Raw genomic sequence first — 14779 nt, 5'->3', positions numbered from 1 at the left:
CGCTTGTCAGCTAGAAAGCATTCAGAGTCTTCTGACCGGCCAGGCAACAACGGTCTTTTTATACACAATTTACATACACAATACAATGGTCACTGTAATCTCATTGTCCAATGGACACAGAGATGTGTCTTTTCATTACAGGAGAGGTCATAGGTTGATTTGAAAAGGTGGGCGATGTCTTTCCCCCACTGCTCTTGTGGGTGGTATCCTCTGGATTCCCGCCGCATACATAATATACAGTGAATACAGTTAATATCTATATTCTATTTCTGCACATAACTATACGCTGGAACATGCAATCTTTCTCTAACCAACACCGGAATGTTACCCTTAAAATACCCTACAGCTGGATACTAGACATCACCTTCCAACCTTTATCTGACCCTTCCTATCATGCAAAGGCGAATCCCTTAGTCCTGGAACTGTTTAAACTATTGATACTCGCTGATGTGGTGCACGGGTGTTATATCTGAAATGTACACTATTTGGGTTAAATATGTAATGTTCTAATAACCCTCTATGCGCTCACAAACTCCGCCGTAAATACCCATACCACGCGCATGATCGCAGGAGTGATCCTACGCAAATTGCGGATATGTGCACGCACGGCGGACTGAGTGCACGCGCAGCGGGCATGTGCATGAGGTTAGTACAGAGTATATGCATTACAATATTTTTCGACTTTGGCAGTCTACAATAACTGCCACTATCTAAACATTAAACATAAAAATATACAATACAATATCTACAGATAATTGGATAAAAATATACAATACATTATCCATAGATGAGTGGATGGTAGGAGGAGAGATGTAGGCAGGAAATGTATGACCAAGTGAGATAGTAAAAGCATGTATGTATGAAATCCATGTTTGAGGGGCATGTATCATCGTGCCGTATATGTTCTAGATAAGCTTTGAGGTATTGCGAAGTATACATTAAATCCTTCTTATCCCGTATTAAGGGTCTGTAAGTGGGCCAACAAACACTACCGAGCTCTTTTCGGCTTCTTGTTCCAACAAATGGGGTGCACATTTTGTTGATGATACATGGAGGGGGAACACATGTGAATGCAAATATGTGGATATCACCTGTCGACTGTGTGTGTCACTACCTGAAGGTTGTAGAGATGAAGATAAGACACATGTGTACAATACATTCACATAACATTTGCGTAATCATTCTTGGGTGTTGATTGAAGTCTTCTCCGGATGGGTGTATTTTTGCTGAGGGAAAACAAAGGAGAAACGGGCGAAAGAAACGGACAGTGGAATCACGTCTTATCACAACATTGTCTCTATTGATGGGTCATAAATCAAATCAGTTGCTGTAACAATGCCCCCGCTCCTCAAACTCATCACTTTGGTACTGCGCTTGCGCTGCGTTAAAATTCGACCACACCTAAATATCAAACCAATCATTATGACAACTCCCAGGATACAAAGGAGAAACTTTCCTACACTCACGATAACATTTTGAGCCCATTCTCCTGAACCTGAGAACCAATTTCGTGGGTTCAACCATGAGACCCAGCTGGTCAGTTCATTACTCACAGCAGTAAGGGTAAGGTTGTGTCTCCTCTGGAACTCCCACTTCAACTGCAAGATATCGTCCATCTTTTGATATATGACCTCGGTTGGGTCATCAGTGCTGTTTGTAATATACGTGCAGCACTTCAGACCATACTGAGTTGCCAAAGTGACACAGTACCCGCCTGTCACCGCTGTGATATAATTGAGGACCATCCTGTGCTGGATCAGTTCCATTTTGTAAGCTTGCAACTCCCTCCCTGTATACCTAAAGGTGTCATCATACATCTCAGTGATATTATCTATCAGGTTCGCTAGCGCGTGGATATACCTATAATTTATAATTCCTCTGGCGGTACGGGTGATATCTAATGCGAGTAGGAATTGAATCCCGGTGGATTCGTGAATTAAATCAGAGGCTGCGTGCTCTGTCCTATCTATAAGGTGTCTCTTAACGATGTGTACATAGTGAGTGTGAGTGTAAGGAGCGGTGAACGTCTTTCATCTTATCATGGGTTATGGTCATTACTTCTGGCAACACTCTTCCAATGTAACACAATCCCTCTGAGTTTGGGGCAAGCCACTTATACGCCTTCCTCCCGCATATGAAATATGCGTCATCGGGGAGAACATATGGGACAGAATATGACATTACCATATTGCAAACTTCCAAGTGAAAAATCCTATCCCTAACTCTCTCATCTGTTCAGTACACGTATCAGGCTGTATGATATGCGCACAGTACCCTGGTGATACTTCTCCAACCCGCATGATCCTACTTCCTAGAGTATACCTATACCGAAAATACCTTCCACCGTCAGCTATTTGGCGTATAAGTTCAGAGTCTACGGGCATTCTGTCAGCTCTGTGTGAAAATGCGATGGTTTGGTTATTCCATGTCACTTCCCAATTTCCCGGCTTTCGGGAATTGGAAATGTTGAAACATACTAAGGATCTATCCATGTGGTACTGGTGGAGCTTCAAACTAGGGGGCCTAGAAATATTAAATTTCTTGTCCACCGGTCTCCCACCCCGTAATTCAAGTACCTCATCTATTGTTAAAGGATACGGTACTAGTCCTGACTTGCTCTGACCTTGAGGTACTTGTGAGCACACCCAGCATTCTGTTTGGTTTAAAACCTTACCCACTAATGAGTGGTAGTTACTCAATGGATGACGGTTCATGTTGATATTAAGGCTGGACTGACATCTCTGGATGCACCCGTCCTCAACTATGTTTTCACAGTTTCTACAAATACAATTTTCCTCAGCCAATAACCCTTCACAGTGCCTCCTAGTTTCTTGACTACCAGATCGTTTTCTGATACTCGCCTTTGCTCGGTGGATGTGTTGCTCTTGGAATTCTACAAATCCGTCCTTGTCATCAGAACCCATTCCAGATCCTTTCTCGACCTCTCTGGTACTCTCACCGAAACAGACTGCTCTGGTCAACAACAGGGTCAACAGGAAAACCCGGAATGCAGTCTCTTGGGGTAAGTCCATCTTGTTAAGGGGAGAGAAAAGGGAGCAAGAAGGGGAGGGGGAAGGAGGGTAATGGGAGATGGAGAAAATAATAAAAAGGAAAAAGAAATTTGGTGCGACAACCGTCTCTGGTCTTGTAGTTCTCCGTGCTCAGGTGCCGTGACAACAGTCCTGCCTCTCAACCTTCCCGGAACAGACACTTCAGTGATACGATGTTCTCTCTGAGTCAGCGACCTTTCTGTAGGGAACATAAATCTTGCATTATAATGTGTTTCACTGTTGTGTGAAGTAAACCATCCGTGGAAAATGAGAAAGAGAGAGAATAACAAAAGAAAAATTTGTCAGATTTGCGTTCACCATCAGGCTGTCACACCATCATGTCTATCGGTATCTATGCACAGTCTCCCTTCACCAGTATTTCCACTCTCCACCCTTTGTGCATGGCCAGGCACAGTGATGCTGGTGAGATATACTGGGGTTGGGCAGACCTCTGAAAAGACCGAGTAGATATGTGACGTTTGAGCTGTAAATCTGTCGGTGAACGTCGGAGATGAAGAGGTAACTTTACAGATAAATCACAGAGTTCACCTGGCCACCCCTGTATCTACAAGGAATGATCTACCAGCTACATCAACTGTGACCTCAGGTTCACTATCAAGGCTAGCAATCAACTTCACTGGCTGCAGACTACAGGTGTGGCCCAAAATTTTTCCTATGTGATCCCTGATCCCAATTACTTGTATCATAACTTTGCTTGTGTTCTTGTCTAGGGGGTCTGAATTTATGTGTGCTGTTACAATTGCTGGCATAATGCCCTTCCCTTTTACACAGATAACAAACTCTTGGCTTCCTCCATGTGCCAGGGGCCTGGGGTTATGGTCGAGTTGATGCTTCTTCCAGTGCTTGAATGCTCATCACCATCAACCGCTCTTCCTGTGCCTCCCTGGTTCTCTGGATATTACGGTCGTGCTCGATAGCGGACTCTCTTAATGCAGCCACCGAGATACCTCTCCAGTTAGGTAGAGAGGTTTGTACCCTGGTTCTTAGTGTGTCTTTTAACCCGTCCATTAATACTGACACAGCTACCTCCCTGTGATGTATATTGTCCTTAATGTCCTCGATCCCAGTGTATCTAGACATTTCCTGCAGTGCTCGATGGAAATTTTCAGAAGCAGTTTCAGCTTCTTTTTGTCTTATGGAAAAGATTTTATTCCACTTGACAACAGTAGGGAAATATACTCCTAATTGTAGATTGATTTGTCGTACATTCTCCTGAGTGTACTCTTCAGTGAGAGGTACATCTGTGTCTAATTTACAATCAGCAATGAATTTCACAGGGTCAATATTGGAGGGTAACTCGTAGCACTGTTCGCCAATCTTTGTTTGTGGGTTCGGTGCAATTACCTAATTCTTTAATAAACCTCTGGCATGCGACTAGATCCTTTCTGGGATCGGGAAATTCAGACATAATTGTCCTCAATTCTGCCCGGGACCAAGGACAATGCATAGCAATGTTCCTGCCGGGAGTGATTCCCTGAGCGTCAGTCTTCCCATTGGGGACTGCGATCACCCTGACAGGATTTAGTTCAATTACATCATTCTGAGTTGCTTCTACAATGTGAGGTGCTCTTGTCTCTACATAATGTACAGTACCGTACTTACCTGTGGACACGACCTCACTTATTCCTCCGCTAGGGGGCTTTATTACTGCTCTTACCGGTTGGGCTGTGCCCACCTGGGTGTCCTGTATGGTGGCTGCTAGAGAAAGTGCCGATATCGTGCTGGGTTCATCTTCTTGCTCGTATTCCTTATGGAAGTTTAAGATGGGATACAAGGGTTAGCATTAATACATTTATTAATTTCACTCTTATCATCATTACTACATTTATCAATTTTACTCTTATCGTATATCAGTATGCCATTGCCTGTAGCCACTTTCTCCCCTGTAATATATGGTGGTGGTGGTGCGGTTGCCATCAGTTTCCTCCTAGGTTTGGAACCGGCTGTGTGAGCTAGTTCCCTCGGCATATCGCCCTCTTGCTGCCATAAATTTAAACATGTTGTGTGTCTGACCCTTTGCTTTTGAGATTTTATCAGACAGATCCTAAGCCTTAGATTATGCAATACCTCTGAGTCAAAACTACCTATACCAGGAAATGGTGCTTTATCCCCCACAGTCATTCGTGTCCATTCATCACAAAAGGTCTCAGTGTGGGGACCATACTTCCCCCACATTACTAACCAAGCTGACCCCCTGGGTCTGAACTCTGCTGTCTGAACCCTGACTGCGGAACGTCCCTGTGTTGTGCACTTGGCTTCCATTGTGGACCTTTTTAACACGGGAAAACTTCCTAAAATGCACCAAACACAGTAGTCTACCGGTGGAAGTCCTCAAAGTTCTTCCACTAACTTCTTCTGCTCCGAGTATCACGGATCCGACTTTTTTAGCAGACACGTGTAGCCGTTGCAGGCCCTACTTCGGCCTATATTCCTGGGCCTTTAGGTACCCAGTGAATATCTGCCTCTGGAGGGACCAGTGAAAACTCCCTAAACCTTTATTTTACACAAATCACACTTGTATGTGCTTCCCACAACGCTTATGATGACGAGATTTACGCACATATATGCAAAACTTCGTATCACGTTGCGCCGCGTATTGCCCACACAACCGTGCGGTCCAATCGTACCGCTCATAGACACTTGCTATCTATAAGTGGTAGGATCACTGGAGTCTCCACACTGTGCTCCAAAACAGCCGGCGTGTAATACCACGAAAACTTTATCACACTCCGTTGCACGTATTCACCTAGACCGTGCTCACCACGTTTTCACCAAGATCACCAAGTTCACCAAGCGGGGTACAATACATTCACACCTTATTCAGCCCACACTAACATTCTATAGTTTTCTGATCAGAAAAATATCCTTTCCTGTTAACTGATAGCTTTCCCCAGAGGTAATACAGTAAAAAGGTTTTATTTAAACTAAATTTTTGAAAACCGAGCAATTTGTGCTATTATCGCGTGGCTACCGTCTCGCGCCTAAACTAAACAATGCTATTGTGTAATTTGTACTTAGCGGCTGTATCCTTACGCACATTGCGTTAACACGCCACGTGCGTATGTCTTTACGTTGCGTACGCAGTCCCGTACTTTGTCCGAGACACGTGTACAAAGACCGTATGTCCGCAGTAGTACAAATTCCACACTTCTATCAATGTAAGCGATATTAACTATAATCGCTCACTTAACAATACACACAGTTTCTTCTGTATAAACCTTTACAACTAGGCCAGGCTGCGTGTGCGTCTTACACTTCCTTAAATATTAACTATATTTTAACTAAATAGCAACAAATTTTCTCAGTACAGGTCAAAATGAATCTAATAATCAATACTTATGGCAAAAATGCGAGCAGATATGCAAAGTACAAAATACAGGTGTATGCGTGTGTTGTGTGCGCATTTGGCGCCAAACAGAAATTTACAGACTTTAAAAATAGCTTTTGCGTTCTTACCTTACGGATCCCTCCAGCATCCCTACAAACCATGCAGCGCAGACGCTTATCTAATCAGCACTAGTGTATCCACCAACCAAGAGAAGGCTTACGGGGGATACCTTTCCGCCCTTTGCTGATAGATAAAGTCTGTGTAAACCTGCTAGGCTGTGGGTATGAGGAGAAACCGGACGATGCCCCCAATTGATAAAGTCAATATTATCTTAAACCATAAAGCTATACCTCTAGATACACTTTTACCGTGGAGCCGCTATGGCCGTTAGACTGAATACACGTGCTACGCACTTTGTACGCTATTTGCGTACAGGGTCCCGTACATGGTACGTACTTGGCGTACACATGCCGCGCTGAGTGTACAGAGTACGCTCAGCGCACGCACACACAATTGATAACCTTTAAACCTTGTTAGGGTTACAATGCAATGATATGATTACACTTTAAACCCTTAGCAGCAAAGTACTGCAACGATGTTATACCTTAAACCTTAAATAGCGCTGACGGTATAAAGCACCCGCAGTGCGTACACCTTATCAATGCTTATAAACCTTATACAGTTAAATATGCTCTTAAACCCTTGCAGGAAAGTGAGGACACAACACCGATTTGTAGTTGAAACCACAGGGTTCTAAGGCCACCGTGGATTATTTCAAAGGTAAAACAGTACAAATCATACACTACAGGCTAACAAGATAAATCTAAAACAGAGTAATGGCTACAGAGAATGTACATACGTGAGAATGTTCGCAAGCGCAACCCGGCCTGTCCTCCGCTTGTCAGCTAGAAAGCGTTCAGAGTCTTCTGACCAGCCAGGCAACAACGGTCTTTTTATACACAACTTACATACACAATACAATGGTCACTGTAATCTCATTGTCCATTGGACACAGAGATGTTTCTTTTCATTACAGGAGAGGTCATAGGTTGATTTGAAAAGGTGGGTGATGTCTTTCCCCAACTGCTCTTGTGGGTGGTATCCTCTGGATTCCCGCCGCATACATAATATACAGTGAATACAGTTAATATCTATATTCTACTTCTGCACATAACTATACGCTGGAACATGCAATCTTTCTCTAACCCAACACCGGAATGTTACCCTTAAAATACCCTACAGCTGGATACTAGACATCACCTTCCAACCTTTATCTGACCCTTCCTATCATGCAAAGGCGAATCCCTTAGTCCTGGAACTGTTTAAACTATTGATACTCGCTGATGTGGTGCACAGGAGTTATATCTAAAATGTACACTATTTGGGTTAAATATGTAATGTTCTAATAACCCTCTATGCGCCGTAAATACCCATACCACGCGCATGATCGCAGGAGTGATCCTACGCAAATTGCGGATATGTGCACGCATGGCGGACTGAGTGCACGTGCAGCGGGCATGTGCATGAGGTTAGTACAGAGTATATGCATTACAATATTTTTCGACTTTGACAGTACTGTATATAGTGGATCCCTGAAAGAGTCACTTGAAAACTCAATAAGGGCATACAATTCAACACAGTTGAAGGTATAGCAGTCTCTTATGGCTATACCAGTAAAGGGCATTCACTTAAGGACTATACCTGATATACCGTACATTAACAACTATTTTGTTATTAGTAAACTCTCATTCCCACCACTATATTGTTTCCAGTTTGTATTTCATCCCACCTCATCTCACACCCCCATGTGTAGCCCTGACACATCTCATTACCACAACACAAATTTAAATCAATTAGGACAGCAAACATTATCCAGTTTATCATGAACAAAATGCAGAGATACTGTAATGTGGAAAGAAAAATTTGGATTAAGTGTGGAGCATGGACCGGGAACTTTCTTCCACCACATATACTTAGTCAAAAAGAATAATTGTTTCTCTTGTCTATGGGATTTCAGTATTTTCTCATATACATATTCCTCTTGTTCTTGAATTTTGACTAAATGCAGAGAGGTAGGAATAGAGTTAGAGGCCATTTTCATTTGCAATATTTGAAATATAAGGGTCAATCCAGTTCCTTGCAAAGGGTAAGAAGTACCATTGCTGCGGCATGTAAACGCCATCAATGGTACCCAAACTTGCACTTTTCACAGCCCTTTTTAGTCAGTGGTACTGTAAGTGTGGCACAACATCACACATACTCTCACCAGAAAAAAAACATTGTGAGAAATAGGATTGACCTCCTTGGAAGGATTCTTCTCATTGTGAATGGCCACGATAACTGCACTGTGACTGGAGAGGGAATTGACAATACAATAAAAGGTTTGTGATGGATGAGGGGGTTGTCTATATACTTTTCTGGGTGGCAGCTTTACTTGGGATGTTTAGCAGTTCTGTAGCCTGAAAACCCACAGCTGTGTGGACATCAGTTTACAAACATGCTTCTATCTGTTCATGTATACCAATATGGTGGTAAAATCTTTGGACACCTGAAGGTCTGTAATGAAATTGAAAAAAAAAAGTTTTCCAGGGACCAGAAAATATAGACAATGGGTTAAACAAATCACAATGGGAGTTATGCAAAGTCTTATTCCAGGCACACACAGGACGATTTCTAACATACAGTATTCCAGCAATTTCTAATGACTTTAGCAACTGTGGCTATCAGTATTATCAAGACACAAATTCTTGACTTTTATGTGTACCCAGATGTCCAGCAGTAGTTGAATTATATACTTCTCCATCACCAGCTTTTGGAAAGCTTCTGTAGCAATATACTTTTCCTTGATATAACTTGTGAGATGGAATGGGAATGCATTTTCAGATATCTTGTGAAGAAATACACATGTCCTCCCTCAGCTTATGCATGAACATGTTGTACTTGCATATAAGCCATAATTGCGACTAGCCATGCCCATGTGTGACCGGTTCATAAAAGCCAATGCAACCAGCAACTAGCTGCCAAGATGAGCAAGGACTCATCTGTAGCAGCTATGTTTTTATTTTCTGTCAGACTAAATAATACACTTCGGTATACGGTAGGTGATGGTCTCAATTTTAATCAAATTGTCATGACAAGGAATCTGATTTTTACTTCTTTGAAACTGGTCTGAAAGTCACTATTACATTAAATCAAGTAAAAAACAATGCCTGTCTAGTTTACCAGGCATTTAGTCAATGCTAATTTAATATACTCCAAGTTTCAATGATCTGTCCATATGGTCACTGGATGAACTGACCTTCAAGCTGCTATCTCCAGTCCTTCAATGCCCAAAAACAATGAATTGCCCCTTACACACACACACACACACACACACACACACACACACACACACACACACACACACACACACACACACACACACACACACACACACACACACACACACACACACACACACACTAATAGGTGAGTTGTATGCAACTTTGCTACATATGCAGGCACTGAAATAGAACATGTAGTAAAGGGGAAAGAAAAAGAAAAAAAGGGACCTTTGTCGGGAGCACTCCCACTTGGAAACGATAATGATTTGAGTAATGAACAATGATATGAAAAGTGAAGTAATTAAAATGTAACCTTTAATTTTATTATATTAAAATATTGGTACACCAGTTATATTATTTCACTATTTAGGGGCTAATCAATGTGAGCCACCTGGTAAAGCTAAATTGTGAAAATATTGATGAAAATACAGGGCATTATTTGGCAGGCCCAGGGTACTTGGATCTGTGGAATAGGTACTATAACCAAATTAGTGCCGTCAAAAGAACCTACAACACCTGGTATTCCTTAGTGGTCCACCACCTAAGTACTGACCAGGCCCAACACCGTATTGCTTCCAAGATCAGACGAGATTGGGCATGCGCGGTGTGGTATGGTAGTAGATCAGCATTGATATGGCGATTTCTACCACTAATATATAGATGGTAGAGGGTTATTGGTAAGTACCTTGTTACCAAATTAGCCGAGTAATCTCTAAAGAGACAATATATGTTTAACCATCATTGCACCAAAATGTATCCCAAATCTGTAGGTATACGTGGGTTTAAATCATGTGGTTAATGATTTCTCGGCCCGCAGGGAATGCCTGTATGTTTCATGATGTGCTGTGCAGCACCTATGAAAATTGGGTTTGCGCTGCGAATAAGGCAGATATAGACCACTGTTCTACTGATAACATGCCACAGTATTTGTATATGATCCAAAGAGAAATCGTCTCTATTTGTTAATTGGATCACCCTGTTAAAGGGAAAAACAAAGGTTATTGTGAAGTTGTAAGCTCAAAGGTTATAAATACACCTCCTATTATGCCATGATCGAAAATGCAGGACAAAGAATGATATAAAAAATGTTAGGAGAAAGAAAACAGACTTGGAAAGTAGACAAGATGTATAACAGTCTCAATTATCCAATTAAGGGCTAATTAGTGCCATGGTGCCTAACAAAGTATAGGTGTTGTCTTTGAAACAGAAAAATTTGCCACAATAACTTATATAGCATGTATCCACAGTGTATCTATAATGTGTCTGTCTAACATGTAATAGACAGACAAGAATTGCAAAAATGAACCCAAAGAAGGGACATATAAAATGATCCCCCAAAAGATCATATGCTAGGTGATTTTTTCAAAATGTTTAGCTATGATATGCACAATAGCTTTATATTCCAACAAAAACCTGCATATGAATAGGTACTGATGCACTATATTGTGATGATTGGCATAACATTTGCCAAAGAGACCAATGCACGCTGTTTCTTAATTGTGTATGTGCAAATAGATTTGACGGGAGATAGTGTAGCAGATGGGACAATACAATAATTATGTTTGCCCGCTTAATAAATTAAATATTTTTTGTCCCTACTTGCCTATCGATCTCCCAGTAGCAGGAGAGGATATTTGACAAACCTTATTGACGCCGGAGCTCAGCGGCCAGCGGCGCACGGAGAGCGGGCAAACATAATTATTGTATTGTCCCATCTGCTACACTATCTCCCGTCAAATCTATTTGCACATACACAATTAAGAAACAGCGTGCATTGGTCTCTTTGCAGGTTTTTGTTGGAATATAAAGCTATTGTGCATATCATAGCTAAACATTTTGAAAAAATCACCTAGCATATGATCTTTTGGGGGATCATTTTATATGTCCCTTCTTTGGGTTCATTTTTGCAATTCTTGTCTGTCTATTACATGTTAGACAGACACATTATAGATACACTGTGGATACATGCTATATAAGTTATTGTGGCAAATTTTTCTGTTTCAAAGACAACACCTATACTTTGTTAGGCACCATGGCACTAATTAGCCCTTAATTGGATAATTGAGACTGTTATACATCTTGTCTACTTTCCAAGTCTGTTTTCTTTCTCCTAACATTTTTTATATCATTCTTTGTCCTGCATTTTCGATCATGGCATAATAGGAGGTGTATTTATAACCTTTGAGCTTACAACTTCACAATAACCTTTGTTTTTCCCTTTAACAGGGTGATCCAATTAACAAATAGAGACGATTTCTCTTTGGATCATATACAAATACTGTGGCATGTTATCAGTAGAACAGTGGTCTATATCTGCCTTATTCGCAGCGCAAACCCAATTTTCATAGGTGCTGCACAGCACATCATGAAACATACAGGCATTCCCTGCGGGCCGAGAAATCATTAACCACATGATTTAAACCCACGTATACCTACAGATTTGGGATACATTTTGGTGCAATGATGGTTAAACATATATTGTCTCTTTAGAGATTACTCGGCTAATTTGGTAACAAGGTACTTACCAATAACCCTCTACCATCTATATATTAGTGGTAGAAATCGCCATATCAATGCTGATCTACTACCATACCACACCGCGCATGCCCAATCTCGTCTGATCTTGGAAGCAATACGGTGTTGGGCCTGGTCAGTACTTAGGTGGTGGACCACTAAGGAATACCAGGTGTTGTAGGTTCTTTTGACGGCACTAATTTGGTTATAGTACCTATTCCATAGATCCAAGTACCCTGGGCCTGCCAAATAATGCCCTGTATTTTCATCAATATTTTCACAATTTAGCTTTACCAGGTGGCTCACATTGATTAGCCCCTAAATAGTGAAATAATATAACTGGTGTACCAATATTTTAATATAATAAAATTAAAGGTTACATTTTAATTACTTCACTTTTCATATCATTGTTCATTACTCAATCATTATCGTTTCCAAGTGGGAGTGCTCCCGACAAAGGTCCCTTTTTTTCTTTTTCTTTCCCCTTTACTACATATGCATTGGACCTATGGGAGCACCATCGACAATCACTGTTTATATCTACACAAAAAAATATTTCTATTGGTAGATGGTGATACATTTTCAGAATTTTTCTGATGGGTCGGTTATCTTGGAAACCTCTTGCAAATAAATTTTAAACATAAACCACCCAGTCCTGTGCGGCATCCTTAAATCTAACTTTATACTGCCTGAAATAGAACATGTCAGATGCATACTGTACTATATTGATATTCTCCTTGACCATAACGCTGAGTCCCACAGGTCAGTGACTGAATGCAGAGGGTTCCGTCTTGTAATCCCTGGATCTTGCCAAGTTAATATGCCAATGTGAATATCACATTTATTCACATACTCATTTAGCCTTCAAGGATCTTTGCTTTACATACATTATGCAAAAACAGATATAAACCCATTAATATTAATATTACAATATATAGTCCAAATAAATGATCTCTAAAAATAGATTGTTGATGTTTATTTAAGCCAGCAGTGTCTCCTATCTTAGTGACATAGTAAATGTGCGACAAGCAAGTGCTCCCGCAGTGAGTGTGCAGCAAGCAAGTCTTCCAGCCATGACTGTTTGCTAAGCAAGTTTTCCCACAGAGAATGTGTGCTAAGCAAGCCTTCCCGCAGAGAATGTGTGCTGAGTAAGTCTTCTTACAGTAACAGTGTGCTAAACAAGTCTTCCCACAGTGACTGTGTGCTAAGCAAGTCTTCCCACAGTGACTGTGTGCTAAGCAAGTCTTCCCACAGAGACTGTGTGCTAAGCAAGTCTTCCCACAGTGACTGTGTGCTAAGCAAGTCTTCCCACAGTGACTGTGTGCTAAATAAGTCTTCCTGCCATGACTGTGTGCTAAGCAAGTCTTCCCGCAATGACTGTGCGCCAGCAAGTCTAACCACAGTGACTGTGTGCTAAGCAAGGCTTCCCATAGTGACTGTGAGCTAAATAAGTCTTCCTGCTGTGACTGTATGCTAAACAAGTCTTCCCGCAGTGACTATGCATCAAGCAAGTCTTTCCGCCATGACTGTGGGCCAAATAAGTCTTCCTGCAGTGACTGTGCACCAAGCAAGTCTTCCCACAGTAACTGTGTGCTAAGCATGTCTTTGCACAGTGCCATGTGCTAAGTAATATGACAATAGAATTGTTTTTAAATAGTTTATTTACATAAAATAAAAGAGAATTTGTTACATGCTTATCTACATTAAGTGTTGTCCCACTCTGGCCCCCCACAACTGCAGAGGGGAACTGCAGCCAGAGACTTTGCTCACTGCAGAGTGACTTTTTGAACTCCCTGTATTTGAGCAGACCCTGTCATACAGAATGGTTTAAGCTCTCATTATAAAATGTTAGATTTAAAAGTGTTGGACTTTTCCAACTGCAATAAAAATGCTAGAGCTGCTGAAGCTGTAAAAACTGTTAGTGTGAAAAGCCCCTGTGTGACACTATCTTTACTTGCAAAGAATTTATATTTATACATAATTCAAGTTTACAGCTTACACAAGTGGTGTATTTCCAGAATCCATAGTGAGGCAAAAGACAGTTTGTTTGGGGGAAGGGGTTGGTTTCTTTTTAAAACTCTCAGAGGGAGTAAACATGACTGAATTTAATTTTTAATAGTATCCAAAGCTAGTTTTTCCATCTTTACAGGTTTTAAGGTACTATCTTCCAACAGTAAATGCCAGTGTTTATTATGAATGTGTTTTAAGTGTTCGCGGAATTTTATAGTAGTCATAAAAAGAACTTCCTGAGACAATTCTTTGTTTTTGCCTTTTTGCTGTAGTTAAATATTTTATCTCTAACAAATTGATCCACTTTATTTTAGCTTGGGAAGAAAGTACAATTTGGATTTAATAGAAGATGATGCTTATTTAGACTCAGTATTGGAGCTGTTACTTCTATATACTGTATGTAGTTCAATGATCAAGCTTTCTCTAAAATGCAACTTTACATTATGCACTGCTTGCTTGTACTACATGTACAGTATATGTGTGTGTGTGTATATATATATATATATATATATTAGAGATGAGCGGGTTCGGTT

At 41.0% G+C, this 14779-nt stretch overlaps 1 long non-coding RNA gene and 2 pseudogenes across 1 annotated transcript in view; 1 reads left to right on the top strand and 2 right to left on the bottom strand.

Moving 5' to 3' along the window:
* LOC134947807 (uncharacterized) overlaps positions 1-14779 on the bottom strand; it is a 41981-nt gene that overhangs the window by 15086 nt on the left and 12116 nt on the right. The window lies entirely within an intron of this gene.
* On the bottom strand, positions 10227-10345 carry LOC134952369 (5S ribosomal RNA; annotated as a pseudogene).
* On the top strand, positions 12302-12420 carry LOC134952357 (5S ribosomal RNA; annotated as a pseudogene).

Source organism: Pseudophryne corroboree, chromosome 8, assembly GCF_028390025.1.
Source record: "Pseudophryne corroboree isolate aPseCor3 chromosome 8, aPseCor3.hap2, whole genome shotgun sequence".
NCBI lineage: Eukaryota > Metazoa > Chordata > Amphibia > Anura > Myobatrachidae > Pseudophryne > Pseudophryne corroboree.
The sequence above is the reverse complement of the archived record's forward strand: the minus strand, read 5'-3'. Positions and strand labels throughout refer to the sequence as shown.